This window comes from Ascaphus truei, chromosome 1 (genome assembly GCF_040206685.1).
Source record: "Ascaphus truei isolate aAscTru1 chromosome 1, aAscTru1.hap1, whole genome shotgun sequence".
In the NCBI taxonomy this organism is placed as follows: Eukaryota; Metazoa; Chordata; class Amphibia; order Anura; family Ascaphidae; genus Ascaphus; species Ascaphus truei.
In genome coordinates this window covers 125,430,628-125,446,810 of record NC_134483.1, presented here as the reverse complement: position 1 = coordinate 125,446,810, position 16,183 = coordinate 125,430,628, and the positions used below count along the sequence as shown (strand labels likewise).

Sequence of the window (16,183 nt, the reverse complement as noted above, 5' to 3'; positions counted from 1 at the left end):
GTATTAAAGTATGTTTAATGATGTTTGATACATTTCTTATAAGGCTCTATGCAGCTTGCCCCGGCACCCCGTTAAGATGCAGGCATGTCTACACAAGGTTTGTAGTTCAAAGGGGAGAGTAGGTCCAGAGGGGTGGAAATTGTTTGGTGAGCGAGGAAAGAGCGAATAGCCCGGTCCAAAGAGCGAATGGCCCAGTCCGGACTACAAAGGGTACCCCGTTGGGACAACTTTTGTAGTTTCCAGGCTTGGTGAAGCTGGCCCTGCAGGTGGCAATGAATTAGCCTGGGAGGATGCAGCCATAGAGTCTGCTCTTCTTTTGGCTAAAATCATATTTCCCGCTCACCCGACTTTTCGAGCCTGCTGGACACGCCTACTCCTCTGACGTCAGCCAGGGACGAGCCCCTCTTTCTATTGGCTGACGGGGATGAATTCCCATGCTCTGATTGGCTGCTCCTTCCCCCTCAGTTCTGGGGATAGCCCAGCGGAGGGTATGTAAGGTGCTGACCAAGAGAAGAGCAAGTCCATCCAAGCCAAACAATAAGGTGAGTTGGTGAAGCTAAGGCGGGCTTTTCAAAGTTGCTCTGTTCTAAATAAAAGAGCGACCGGCTTCGTTTGGAAGCCTGAAAAGTTTGCCTCACAGAGACTAAGTCCCATCTTTTGCACCCAAGTTCTCAGAATCGAACAGAGCGGTTGCAGCTAGGAATTGTAGCCGAAAAGAGGATCAGGAGAACCGTATATTCCCGGTCAGGGTAAGCTTACCCTGCACCTAGGAAAATCTAGATTCCCCCCCACAGGCCTCCAATAAGTGTATTTTTAACTGTTCCTTGTGTATTTCTTCTTGTTGTAGGTGAGGTGTCTAAATGTGGGACCTGGTTTTTATGATTAGAATAGGAATCCATGTTCAAATAGAAGCTATTCATAGTAGCCGGTGATCACACCTTCCATTTTACGATTTCTGCAAAAGGCAGACAGTGGCCAATACTTAAATGTACCCAGCAATTGAATGGCTATGTCATGCAAAATTATTGGGAAGGAGTGGCTTCGCAAAATTGTCCATTTATTCTCAATTCTAAAAATGTGAGTATAGGAGGTTAAAGGGAGGTTTAGAAATTTCCAGTGTTTGATTTTTGTACTTCGTCTAATAAAGTTTGAGATTTCCTGCTCAAACAAACCCAATAATGAGCAATTCCCTTTTTAGGGGAGCTCACACACTGTGGTTTATATAGAATAATAATTTAAACATAAAATGTGTTGTATACAAGACGATTGAGTAGATATTTGACAAAGTGGTCATCTTGTCATTTTAAAACACTAAAATGACACTGCATGGTTTGTGTGAAAGGCGATACATCGTTGCTGAATGTGTCCAAGTGAAAGATATTGACTCCGATGAATAGTTTAATAGGGATTCTAGTTTAACTGTCTCGTTGGGAGGGGCTTGCTAAAAAGTGTTGCTTCTTTATATCATGGAGGTTTATGCGGGAAATGAGGAACATAATTGTGTGAATAGAAATAAGTCGATTGTGTTTTTTGTTCTTTTCGGAATGGCTACATCTGTAACCAAGATGATTGCTCTTGTCATAACTGACTACCATTTCCTAGCAGTAGCCATTGTTAAAAATATTTAGATTGATTGAGCATTTGAAAAGAAGTTGACGTTGATAAAAGTTGTGTGGTATTAACAATTAGGTTGTGTTAATGTTGGTTTTTTAAGCATATATGACCAGAAAATTAGTAGAAAAAGTTAATGGTTAAAGTGGAAATTTTATTCTGAACAATGGACTCCGTGGCTTTGAGGTGAAATAAGAGAATGGAAAGCTTGTTTAAAGAAAAAATGCATGTTAAGACTAGAGGGGCCATGTTTAATTTTTTTTTTTTACATATTTGCAAAACCAACTCAACAACAGCACCAGACTTCTCAAATAATCCCTCTTTTTTGCACAAGAGAATCTTTGAAAGTTTTTAATAGTATATCCTAAACATTGTCTTCCATTTGTAGATCATACTATATTTTCCATATTTATAGATAAAATAATCAGTTCTTTAAATTAAATGTTGCATGATTACTTCTAGCTATCTTTTTATAGGCTTTCGTGGAATATCAGCCTTTCAGTTTACACACAAACACCGTGTGTCTTTGTTCCATTCCGTCCCTCACTTTTGCTATTTAACATACTTCAATTTTACACATGCAAAAGAAATGCAGGAGTTCTGGACCTTTCAATCTCATTGAAGGACATGTTCTGAGGAATCAGCTCATTAAGCAAACTTTTGTAGGATGTACTGTGCAGTGCAGCTTCCTGTTATTTGGGTAGTGGTTGAAATAGTTATATTGCCATATGCTTCCTGGAACAAACACTAATAGTATAAGTTTAAGAATGAGCTGGCTATCTGCTGCAAACTCGAAACCCTCTTTTTGAAGAAGGAACCATAATCGTATAGTATTTGAAAGTAATGGGATGGCGCCTGGGATTTTATTTTAATTGATATTTTCTAATGTTATCAGTAAAAGTGATTTTTCTGGAATTACATTTACATTGCTTTGTCAAATGTAGGCTAGTAAAGATTTTGTGAATTTTAAAGTATTTTTTTTCTTCTTTTGAGTATTCTTTTGAGTTTTCCCCCCCAAATTACACTGATACAAAGGGGCTTATTCCGTAAACTGTGATAGCACCAATCTTTGCACTGTTGCAGAGAAACTCCCATTGATATCAATGGGAGTTTTCCTGCAATATTGCCCTGATTAAATTGCTGTACATAAGGATGACAATAGCAAATACAAAAATTAAGTTAACCCCTTTAGTGCCTCATGACCTGGCCACCACATACTGATACTTCCAAGGGCCCATATAAACTTTTTGCTAATTTTCAAGGAGAGATCTCATTTGAGCTAATGTGGAGCGCTAAACACTGGCTGAACGGGGAACGGGAGAGAGGAGACTCCTCTTCTGTTTGAATCATCAGGGACTTGGCGATGATCATCACAGAGTGCCAGAGGGGGATGGGCCACCCTGGTGCGGTGGCCGTTGCGGCACGCAAAGGTTTACAGAAATCCGGAAGATGGCCTATGTAAGAGAAGGGAAGCTTTAAAGATTCTGATACGTTATGAAAAAGTTATAAGTCCCATAGAAGGCAAGAAGGATGATGGTGTGGGGAGGGGAGGAGCGGAATATTAACTGTTGGACAAGATGTTATATATATATATATATATATATATATATATAATGTTCCCAGCACACAACATAGAAGAAAATCAAACAAAGGTCCAAAGCCAATAGAAAAATAAATGTATTAATCGAACAAAAGATGATACAATAAGCAATTGTCACAGAATAGGCTATACAGTATCAATAAAAAGGGAGAGGGGTGGGGGAGGAAAGGGGAAAAACACAAAGGAGGGGAGGTGGGGTGGGGGTTAAAAAAAACATAAGTGTAAAAGATGAAGTGATCTATACAAGTAGGGCAATGTTTCGGGGCCCCCTTTGCCCCTTCTTCAAGCACGTTTCCACAGACCCAATGAGTCTATGGTACTTCCCTTTTAATCCTCCATCCAGACCTCTCGCCTACATAAGTTACTATGTGTCTAGTAAGTGTGATACGCTTATTAAGGCATAAATACTGATATTTACTTAAGGTAAAAAATGATATTCTCCAATAAATGCCTGGAGACACAAAAACCACTTAAATGTAGGAAAAACCAATGTAATGAAACACTAAAGACTGGGTCTAAATGTGATATATATCTCTCATTCAAACTTCAGGGAAAAGTTTACATTTTAGAAAATAATTTTTGATTACCATGATTTATATATATCATGGACATATTCAACATGGAAAACTACTAAAGGTATTCTGTGTTTGGCCTGCTGCACGATCTGTAATATGCTGTTTAATTTGAAAGTGCATTGGGTTCTTTCCTTTCTCCCGTTTCCGAACGCGAATAGGTAATTTTGCAATCCTCACTTTGAATGCTTCAGCTATCCCTCTTCACTATCGGTGAAGTTTATAATAATTATTACTATTATTAGTCTAAGAATCTGTTATCAAAGAAGGTGCTACTGTAATGTAGATTGAGAAGTGACAATGAAAGAAGATTGAAATAGTGTAATGTAGTTTAGAGAAAGTATAAGAAAAAGGTCAAAAGAAGGTTAAAAGAAGATCTCAAGGGCACTTTTCATCCCCAAAACAGTACAAATGACATAGTCATCCCTTTATTAGAGGTTAAGGTATATTACCAGCAGCTAAGGGAAGGGGTTCTTTAACGTAGGTGCAGTGAAAATATGGAATTTACTACCTATGGACTCTAATGGCAGATATATTCGATATCTTTAAGAAAAGGTTATGCATCATTTTAGAAAGGAAAAGAACACCGGCATATGCCGAATAAGATAAAACCTAAGTAGATCGCATATCCATGGAGAAATCTGATTGAAATAAGTCAATAAGGACTTTTTCCCCCATATGAGACTTAATTGGCAAATGTTTCACTGGGGTTATTTGTTGGCTTCCCTCTGGATTCATATAAATATACGTATCTCGCCAAATTAGAATTGAAAAAAGATTGAAGTCTATGAACATTTGCCTCTTCTTCCTTTTTTTTTTTTTTTTTTTTGTGTAACCTAATCTGCGATGTTCTTATCAAATGGCTTACTTTGGGAGAGATGGGTGTTTAGTTGACTGTTGTATATAAGGAGATTGTATGCTTTACAAGTACAGATCTGTAGGGTGGTTGATATGCTACAATGGAGTTTAAAGTGAATGGGTTATAACATGGACCTTTTAGTAATTTTAATTTGGCGTATATCATTCTACTGGGTAATCTGGGTTTTTTTCTTCTTCATTCATTAAAAGTTCCAGTGATTTACATTAGCAGATAGTAGCTGCAACTAAAATAATCTAGAAGCACTTTAATGGGGTTGCCTTGAGTTTTCCTGGTCCTGATTTTTTTTGCTTTAGCTGTTGGACAGATGGCCTCACATTTGACTCTAGAATACTTTGGTATACAGAGGAGTTCATGGTCGACTCAATGACTGCAAGGTTCCCAGGTCCTGTGGCTGCAAAAAGAAGCCCAAATCATCACCCCTCCACCACCGTGCTTGACAGTTGGTATGAGATGTTTGTGCTGATATGCTTTGTTTGGTTTTCGCCAAACGTGGCGCTGTGACTTATGACCAAACATCTCCACTTTGGTCTCGTCTGTCCAAAGGACATTGTTCCAGAAGTCTTGTGGTTTGTTTAGATGCAACTTTGCAAACCTAAGCCGTGCTGCCATGTTCTTTTTAGAGAGAAGAGGCATTCTCCTGCCAACCCTTCCAAACAAACCATACTTGTTCAGTCTTTTTCTAATTGTACTGGCATGAACTTTTAACATGCTAACTGAGGCCTGTAGAGCCTGAGATGTAACTCTTGGGTATTTTGCAATTTCTCTGAGCATTGCACTGTCTAACCTAAGGGTAAATTTGCTGGGATGTCCACTACTGGGCAGATTGGCAACTGTCTTCAATGTTTTCCACTTTTGAATAATCTTTCTCACTGTAGAATGATGGACTTTAAATTGTTTGGAAATGGCCTTTAATCCTTCCCAGATTGATGGACAGCAACAATTGCTTCTCTAAGATCAGTGCTGATGTCTTTCCTCCTTGGCATCGTGTTAACACACCTGAATGCTCCAGATCAGCAAACTGCTAAAACTTCAGCTTTTATAGAGGTGATCACACTTGCTGATGATCAATTAATCAAGGGCATTTGATTAGCAGCACCTATCTGCTACTTAGCATCTTAATTCCTATGGAAGCAGCAAGGGTGTACTTAGTTTTTCACATATAGCTTGTCCATTTTGGCTTTATTTTTGTTAAATAAATCATGACACGGTGTAATATGTCATGTGTTGTTGTTCATCTGAGGTTGTATTTACCTAATTTTTAGACCTGCTAAGGAACAGATGATTGTTATTATGTCCTGATATGTAAAACCATGGAATTCAAAGAGGGTGTACTTTCTTTTTCGTATGACTATGTATGTAAGTGTCGAAAGGAGTGCTACTGAGCGTGGCTAAATGTTTATAACAAGAAACAAAGAAGTCCAGAGCAACATCCAATGGGACAAAAAAATATACAGTGTATTTTTGTCACATTGGATGTTGCTCTGGACTTCTTTGTTTATTTTTATCGAATGATCTCAAGAACAAGAATCATTGGATCCTAAGAGTTTGGGTATAAATGTTTTTATTAGATGGCCATTTTGTTGGCTGACCAGAGATTCACAGCCCTTCCAGTAGTACGTTTCCTACAACTAAGAGAATTGTGTTGCTTTAACATTCCGTACACGCTGCCATTTCATAGTTCAACAATGAACCATAAGACCTAAATGACAGGAAATCAGCCTTCGTTGTTTTTCAACAAGCAACTTGATACAGCAAAGCCACATCCTTTGTTTGCAAGGCCAGTTGATATAACTGGACTTTTAGACCCTTATGAAAGCCAGCATAAAATAGTCTGTCCGGTTGCTTTTGTCTCTTTTCTACGCAATACTAATTTTATATGTACTTGCTTTGAACCTGCATTAAGGTTCTTTTGTGTGTGTTTGTGTGTGTGTACCTAGTTTTTGATATTTTGCCATCTAGCTTTCTGCCAAGGGGTTCCAGCATCCACTAGCTAAAGTGATCTAAGACCCTTATTTAGTGCTTTGATATCTAGTTTTCTGCGGTTAGTGGGAATGGAGCTTGTGGGGTCTACAGGATCTAGGTCTGGGTTTAGGGTCAGGTTGAAATCTCCAAGTATGATATTACCATTCACATACTCCCCACTATATTAAATACATGTTCAAAGAATTTTGAGCTGCAGTAATTTTGAATGTATACATTTGCAATGGTAGGGTCTTGCTCGTAGAGAGTCCCCATTAGCTTCAGATATCTTCCATCTCTGTCCCTTCTTGTCAGTTCTGAGACAAAAGGTTAGTCGTCTGTTAAGTAAGATTCATACTCCTCCCTTTTTTTTCACCTGAGCAGAAAAATGGTGTGCCTGCTGATCTATTGCTTATCCAAAAACTTGGGGCCTCGATTTCTTGAAAGGGGTTTTCTGCAATAAGATTAAAAAGCTGTTCTCCTCTTGCAGGGGTTATTAAAACATTTGACATTATGAGAGATTATTTCCAGAGACAATGAAAGAGGAGGGAAATGGCAATTACAAAAGAAAACCTCTAGGGAGGAAAGTGGAGCACTGCGCAGGAACAAAGTGCAGGAACCGGCACACCAATAGTTAAAAACTGGTTTATTGAGCGACTAGGTGAGACACCAAAAATATAGCAACCACCCACTCTGGTGCGTTTCGGGCTAGGCCCTTTGTCAAAGAGTATAACCCCCATGGTAAAACAAACAGCTTAAATACACATTTTACCTAATTGATCGGATCCATAACCGGAAGTGACGTATGCGGAACTGGCCGTGAGTCTCGCGAGACTTACCAGTAAAGCTGGAGACAAACCGAGTGGGCCCCACAGCGCCACCTAGCTTGGAAGACACACCAATGAGGTCCTAACTACATAACAACACAAATATCATAACCTAACTTACCGCGTTCTCAGCCGGAAGTGACGAAAGCGGAACCAATCGAAAATCTCGCGAGACTTCCCAGTGAGACTGGAGTCTCGAGGAGACAAACCGAGTAGACCCTACAGCACCACCTGGCTTGGAGGATGCATCAATGAGATCACACATGACATAACATACATATATAATCAGCAACATAGCAGTCCCCTATAACAACATAGAGAGGAATAACACCTGTCTAATCATATAAATAAAGGTGACAATACCTCAGTTGATATGCAAGGAAAAATGGGGAAAGGTGGGGGAAACAAACCAGAGCTGAATAAATACACAGTAACCATAAAAATAAACTTATATCATAATAAAAATTAAAAAAGGAAAAACGGGGGAAAATTGTGGTTGATAAAGAGATATAAATCTGAAAATGAAGATTGAATCAAAAAGATGTGTTAACCATTAACTGAATAAACATCCACCAGATATACATATATCTCTCTACATAACCGACATAGGAGTAAAAACCCCATAAATACCGTCCTGAGATCAATAAACAATATCGTATGATATAAGTATACTCAGTGTAATTTCATAAATGTATTGTATACTATAGACTTAGTGAAGATTAATCATGACTAAATATCAGTAATCTATAAGACCTAGAGATATAAAACATTGTACACATAGTATATAAGTGGTGACAAAAATGAATAGACAATCAATACATGTCATCAAAGACCAGAAGAAAATATTAATATAATCAGCGAGGGATGTACACCATTGTCACGAGACAAAAAATGTTTCAGTTCCCAATCCGGTGTTCATCCCTCGCGGAGACAGTGATCCCAAGGAATGTATCCAGAACATTTCTCTGCGATTAAGGATATTCTCTCTATTTCCACCTCCGACAGGTGCCTTAATATATTCAAGGGCACAGAAAGAAAAATTATTTATACTGCCAGAGGGACATGCAGAGAAATGTCTGGAAACAGGGTACCTGTCATCCTTCTGTCTGATGGATCTCAGATGCTCAGATATCCTTTGCTTTAGGGGACGTATACAGTAGTTCTCCCTATATATCTACTGGAAATGGCAATTATACAAATGAGCGCTTTCCTCATGTTAAAGTGATGTGAATCCGCGAGATTAATACTGGAATGCATGGATTTGAGAAGCGCCCCTGTAGGGGGAAGGCAGAGGGTTGAGAAATATAAAGAAAAAAGAGCCACTAGAGACTTGTCCAGCGTAGTAGTTGGTTGTACTTGAGAATCCTGGGTGGGGTTGGAGTAAGGGGGGAGAAATCTGGGGGCAAGGGCCAGCGTACCACATGGGGCACGGTTGTGTAGAGTGTACACAACGATCGCCCGTACCGTCAACTCCGCAGCGAGTCAGGGCGAACATCAAAATTATTTACAATCTTTTGAGAAGGAAAAAGTTTCAACATATTTAACGTCAGAATATAAAACCTTAACAACAACAGTAACTTGGTACGGATAGTTTTGGGAGCACTGCCGTTTTGCACAGGACAGTAGTTGCTTAGTTTCTTAATCTGGGTTTATCACCTGTATAATCCCCATAATCAGGTCAGAGAGTAGTAAATACAAAGTAATAAGTTTGAGGTGGAATAGTAAATAGGATTACAACATTTGCTATATTTCTCTATCCCGGGAGCTATGGCCTTGCCCAGCCTGGGCCATGGAGCACGCCCGAGCTCGGAGCTTTTGTCCATGGGCTTCCCCGTTTCTATAAAGTGAGCTAATCTGCCTTGCCTCTCATAGCATTGGGCAGACTGGTGGCCTATTCGATCTCTGCTCTTCAGAGGTGTCTTTAACGTTCATGCTCAAAGTCCCTGACATCACTCCAGAGGCAGATCTTGTAATCCTCGAGCCTCATACCCACCCAAACTTTGTTTGTCCCTGGGATAGTGCATGTAGGGTGGTAGTTCTTTGGCACACAGCCTTCTTACCAAGCCCTACGGTGTGGCCTACAGTCCTTGCCTCCATTATGGACCATTGCCCTGTGCCCGATCTCCCTGTCGAATGGGCATCCTAGCACGAACGTAACAGCTGGGCTCCGCCCAAGGTTCTGGAGTGTCCATACTGACCAGTTCTTTGGGGAGATGTAGGCGATCATCCTGCTTAAATTGTATCTATGCTGTCCTCTAGTTGTCATTGTCAGCAGATCTTGGTTCTCCTCGGCCTGGGCCATGATGGACAGGTCTCTCTGGAGCTCCTTGTCACGTTGTGGTCGATGTTGGCGCAGGAACTCCGGAACGTCAGTGGGGTCCTTTAGGGAGAATGTTTTTGCGTCCCTTATAACCAACAGCATGAATGGATATGGCAAGCAGTTTCACAGAGCACAGTTGTTATTGAATTCAGACTGCGCTATCTGGTGAGTGTAGCTGGAGTCATGTTTTGGAACTTGTACCGAGAAATTCTCGAAGTCCAGGTCATTATGGTCCCACACTGCTAAGAAGAATGCCTCTTTAATTTTAAAATAATGGAACCAGATTGCTACGTCTCTAGTGCGCCTGAGCGCTAACAACTCTTCAGTTCGGTCAGGCAGGGTAATGGTAAGCCATCGTTGTACAAACTCCTTCAGCTGCAGAACTGATTTGTTTGATTGTTTCTCTGATCTCTCTTTTCTGCATTCTGTCCTGTCATATCTGCTATGTGTGTCTAGATGTACACCAGGCTTTTGTCGATCTTATTCTGCACCTTTATTGTATCAACGAGTTTCCTTTTAAGGGAGTCTGGTCTCTCCCCTAGGGAGGCTATGTCTTGTCTGATTTCTTGGAGAGCTTTTTGCAACTCCTAATACAGCAGGGTCTTTATTTTGCCATATCGGTCGTCTCTTTCACTTTGTGGAGTTCTGGTTGCAGCCTATCGACTCACCCTGTGACTACGAGCCCACAGTGACGTAGTGCATGAGCTCAGTGAAGGGCCGGAGCCTTCCTGGCTTTGGAAGATTATCATACTGCATTACTCCTGCAAACCATAAATGAGACAGGAAATTTGCCCCTTCTTTTCTTAAATATTGCATTGCCATTAACGTCACTAATTCATTCTATGACTTAATGCATGTTAATTTTGCGTATTCATGAAAGGATGCTTAAGAATCGGTTCAATGTAAGTAAATAGAAACGAGCCTTGTCTTGTATTGAAGCTAATGAAATAGGGTATAGTAAATTAAGTGACATAGAACTGAAAAACTTTGAGTATGTTGTCCACTTAGCCACATTGTTCAAATGCTTTGATGTTTCAATTCAAAATTGTTTCCCAAATCCTAAAATGATCTATTTTAATGTATTTTATGTCATTCAAGAATTAAATGTCTGGTTCTCCATATGACTAGTTGTTATCAATGGTAAAATGTTTTCATGTGAAATGATAGAGAAATTGGGTTTTAGAACTTCTACATAAAATGACCTATATGGGTTTGACAGCATGTTCTAACTTTGTGTTTCTCAAATGCTTGCATGCGCTGATGCAGTGTGTAAAGTCCTTATTCAATTTGTTCTGAAGACTCTTCTCCATGTCACAGTAGCTCTGAGCTCCATTTGATTGAATGAAGCTCAGATCTTATCTGATCTGTAGAAGAAGCTTTAGCATATTGAATAGTGGCCCAAGTAAGGCCTGCAACCTTCCCTCCACCCCCATTATGATCATTGTATTTGCAAGATGGTGGAGTAAAGTGGAGAGTCCAAAAGCATTTCTGATTTTATGTTGCCACAAACAGTAGCATTTCTGCCCTTGCGTTGAAGTACAGTATGTAAGTATGTATATCTTTATTTATATAGCGCCATTAATGTACATAGTGCTTCGCAGTAGTAATACATGTGGTAATCATATAAATAACAACATAAATAACAGGTCATGGGAATAAGTGCTTCAGACATAAAAGTAACATTAAGGAAGAGGAGTCCCTGCTCTGGGGAGCTTGCAATCTAATTGGTAGGTAGGAAGAACGTACAGAGACAGGAGGGAATTCTGATAAGTGCGTCTGCAGGGGGCCAGCTTTATGTATCATGTGTCCAGTATTATTCACACTGCTATTCATATGCTTCTTTAAGCAAGTGTGTCTTAAGGTGGGTCTTAAAGGTGGATAGAGAGGGTGCTAGTCAGGGATTGAGGGGAAGGGCATTCCAGAGGTACAGAGAGTCGGTGAGAAAGGTTTAAGGCGGGAGAGGGCTTTAGATACAAAGTGGGTAGTAAGAAGACATCCTTGAGAAGAACGCAATAGTCGGGATGGTGCATAGCGAGAAATTAGGGCTGAGATGTAAGCAGGAGCTGAAGAGTGTAAGGCTTTAAAAGTGAGGAGGAGAATTGAGTGTGAGATGCGGGATTTGATCGGAAGCCAGGAGAGGGATTTCAGGAAGGGAGACGTGGAGACAGATTAAGGAAAGAGTAGAGCGATTCTGTGGCAGCAACATTTAGGATATATTGTAGGGGAGACAGGGAGAAGCAGGAAGGCCGGACAGCAGGAGATTACAATAATCAAGACTGGAGAGAATGAGGGCCTGAGTCAGAGTTTTAGCAGTCGAGCAACAGAGGAAAGGGCGTATCTTTGTGATATTGTGGCGGAAAAAGCAGCAGGTTTTAGAAATGTTTAGAATGTGAGAGGAGAATGTGAGAGAGGAGTCGAGTGTAACCCCAAGGCAGTGTGCTTGGGCTACTGGGTGAATGATTGTAATTCCAACAGTAATGTGGAAGGAGATAGTAGGGACAGGTTTGGGAGGAAGTATGAGGAGCTCTGTTTTTGCTATGTTAAATTTAAGGCGGCGGAGGGCCACCCAGGATGACATTGCAGAGAGATAATCAGAAACTTTGGTTTGTACGGCAAACGGTCGGGGTTGAAAAGTAAATTTGTGTGTCGTCAGCATAGAGTTGATATTTAAACCCCAGAGATGTTATTAGGTCACCTAGAGAGAGTGTGTACAGAGAAAAGAGAAGAGGCCCCAGGACAGAGCCCTGGGGTACCCCCACAGAGAGATCGATAGAGGAGGAGGTGATAGCAGAAGAGACACTGAAAGTACGATGGGAGAGGTAAGAGGAGATCCAGGATAGAGCTTTGTTCCGAATACCAAGAGTATGGAGAATTTGAAGGAGAAGAGGGTGGTCCACTGTGTCAAATGCTGCAGAGAGGTCGAGTAATATGAGCAGAGTGTAATGACCTCTGTCTTTGGCAGCATGGAGAGGTCATAAATTATTTTAGTGAGGACTGTTTCAGTGGAGTGAGCAGTGCGGAAGCCAGATTGTAAAGGGCATAGGAGAGAATAGGTGTTGAGAAAATTGAGCAAGCGAGAGAATACAAGACGTTCAAGGAGTTTAGAGGCAAAAGGCAGGAGGGAGACAGATCGATTGTTAGAAAGACAGGTAGGGTCAAGCTTGCTGTTTTTGAGTAATGGTATAACTGTTGCATGCTTGAAGGAGGATGGAAAGGTACCAGAGTAGAGGGAGGAGTTAAAAATGTGTGTGAGCGTAGGGATTATAGTAGGACCAAGAGGTTTTAGGAGGTGGGAGGGAATGGGGTCAAGAGGGCAAGTGGTAGAGGGAGAAGAGGAGATCAACAGTGACACATCCTCCTCTGAGACAGGGAAAAAGAGTCAAGTAAGGCAGGAGGAGAGTTAGGAAGCGGTGTAGGATGGGAGGAGGAAACGGGGATGTTCTGACATATGGATTCCACCTTTTCCTTAAAATAGTCAGCAAACTCCTGAGGTGAGATGGAGGAAGAAGAGGCAGCTGAGGGTGGTTTGAGTAGAGAGTCAGACAGAGAAGAGTCGGCGTGGGTTAGACTTGTGCATGTTGATTAGTGAAGAAAGTAGGTTTGTTTAGCTTGAGAGATGGCAGAGTTGAAACAGGATAACATAAATTTGTAGTGAAGGAAGTCTGCGAGAGTATGAGATTTCCTCCAGAGGCGTTCAGAGGAGCGAGTGGAGGAACGCAGCATGTGCGTGTGGGAATTTAGCCAGGGTTTGGGTTAAAAGGGCGAAGACGGCAGGGAGAAAGCGGGGCATGTAGATCAAGAGAGGAGGATAAAGCAGAGTTGTAGTTCCTGACCAAGTTGTCTGGGTCTGTAGCAGAACTGAAAGAGGAGAGGAAGGAGCGTAAGGTGGACTCAAAGGCTGGTAGGTTAATAGAGCGCAGGTTTCTGCAGAACCGAGGTGGAGAAGCGAGAGAGAGAGAATGAGATGAGGTGATGGTCAGAGAGAGAAAAGGGGAAATGGAGAAATCTGAGAGAGGTTTTTTGTTAAAACCAGATCTAGGTAGTGGCTATCCTTGTGGGTGCTGGCTGCAGTCCACTGTTGAAGGCCAAAAGAAGAGGTTAGAGAGAGAAAGCGGGAAGCCCAAGGGAGAGAGGGGTCATCAGTGTGGCAATTGATGTCCCCAAGGAGAAGAACAGGGGAGTCTGAGGAGAGAAAGAGAGCCAGGATTCAAAGTAAGAGAGGAAGGCAGAAGGGGTGAGTAGAGGTAGGTGGACGATAGATGACCGCCACGTGGACAGGGAGATGGGAGAAGATCTGGACAGTGTGAGCCTCAAAGGAGGGAAAAGCAAGCGAGGGGGGAATAGGAAGGGTTTGGTAACAGCAGAGAGAGAGGAGAGCAGGAGCCTATGACCACATTCTGCCTCAGAGCCATGAGCATAGTTTGAGTGTTGAGAAATCAATTTGAAACCCAGTAGCACATGGGTTGAAACACCCATTGGCTGTTAAGTCACTTTACTTCCTTGTGCCTGAGGCCCTAAATGTTAATGTTTTTCAGTTAGTTGTTCCTGAAAATCGTAAAAGTATTACATACCCTGTCAGAACGAACGTGTGTGTGTGTGTGTGTGTGTGTGTGTGTGTGTGTGTGTGTGTAAAAAGCACAACAAATGTGGTTGCTTTCACATTCTCTTACACAGAAACCTATGCAAAACTGCAGCTTTAAAGGTTTAATATGTTCATATAATTATTTGGGACCGTACCCACTAAATCCATAACATTTTAGTCTCCATGGAAGTTGGTTAGAAGGGCTTTACACCTAGCATTTCAGATATCATTTCAAGTATAAGTAGATCCAGAAAAAAAAATAATTACGATTAACTAAAAGCCTTACGTTTGTAGCACCTCAACAGATCTGTGCTGCAAAGGTTTAACATTCCAGAAATTACGTTTGTCTTCTTTCACCAAAGGGTAAAAACTGTTTTGTTTAAAGATAATGTTATTTTCCTCCACTGCTGTACATTGGAGCTTTCAGAGAACCTCTTTTATAAAAGGATAGTCGAGGTCTTTGTGTTGAAGGGTGTGTCTGTTGGCAGGGTTTGCTGATGCAGACAGACTGGCTGGTGATTAACAAAGGTCATTAGACTTTGGAATCTGGCAAAGCAGAGTCGGATGGTTTGTCTTCTCTGCAGGACAACTCCCAAGAGAGCAGAAGGATTTTGGATAGGATATCTTTTTCCTGTTTCAGGTTAAATCGAGTAATATTTTTTTTTAAAGTTGGAGCATGTAACATGTTTCTATGTTTTCAGCTAAAGGGAAGCTATCAATGTTTGAATAGAAAAGAGGGGGAGGGGACATGACCACAAAATCCATTTGTGAGGTGAAAATGTTCTGCCTCGGTGACACATTGCTATGGTTAAATGTGTGATTAAAAAAGAAATGCATCATATGCCCTTTAATAAGTAGCAGAAAAGGTACATCAGTGTTTGATATGTCTGCAGTCACTCTACTTTAGGTAAAGCTAAGATCATTTGAGGCCATGTTGTGCATAGAGTAGAAGCTAGTGGCTGTATTTTCTGAGTTAAAATGGCTGCTTCTAAAGCTCAGAGGACTAGGACTGCATAGTGAGTCTTAAAGCTTCTATGATGCAGGAGCTCCTATCTCTTGAATGTCTGATTAAAATAAAAAAAATACATCCAGCAGAGCTGTGGCTTGTTTGGCTGAGATGAAAGGACTAAGCTTGGGGGATGGGCAGAGGAAAAAAACTGGATGATCTGCTTTTCTGTGAAGTGCTTGAAATGTAGGAGTCATCTGCACCATGGAAAAATTTGCTTTCAGATGTAATGGACTGTGCTGAAGAGACATGGGGAGTGGCTTCAGTTGCTGCTGTAATTTGATCCACACAGCAGATAGCAACCTCTTCTACACAATCCAGGCTTGTGCTCTGAAATAAGAGCTTGAAGTATCTTCATTACTGCAGCTTGGTTTAAAAGTATCTAGTGCATAGCTCACGGTTGATGGGGAAAAAAAGATAAGCTGTAGCTTAGGTAAATATGATTGTCTGAATGTTCAGTCTTTTTTTTTTCTTTTTTTTTTTTTACCAGAGGTTTATTGTAGCAGGCTGAAAGGAGGATCATTCCTTTGTATAAATGCATGATGCAATAACCTTTTTCTATTCTTTTTATACTGACTCTCAGTACTGAAGTACCAAGTCAATGCATGGAGTAGACAGCACAATCTTGTACCCAATCTACTTGTCTTAAAAATGTACTTTAATGTATTGTATCCGGGGAGAGATCATATTAGAGGGTACGTGTAAAAAATACCAGTTGGTTTAGCAAGTGTGATATAAAAAATATTAAATGTAACAGACTTTTTTTTCTAGCCTAGAAAAGCCATACTAGATACAGTTGTGGGTCTTAAGCCATAAATCCTTGAAC

At 40.9% G+C, this 16,183-nt stretch overlaps 1 protein-coding gene across 4 annotated transcripts in view; it reads left to right on the top strand.

Moving 5' to 3' along the window:
• Window positions 1–16,183, top strand: part of ZNF462 (zinc finger protein 462) — a 74,597-nt gene that overhangs the window by 17,838 nt on the left and 40,576 nt on the right. Inside the window, exon 1 of one of the 4 annotated variants that reach the window (XM_075594421.1) lies at window positions 14,802–14,991. The exons of 2 other annotated variants lie outside the window; for them this stretch is intronic. The gene's annotated coding sequence lies outside the window, so the exon portion shown is untranslated. Of the gene's footprint in view, window positions 1–14,801; window positions 14,992–15,340; window positions 15,791–16,183 lie in introns of those variants that run through there. One more of the 4 variants, XM_075594430.1, reaches the window with a different exon arrangement.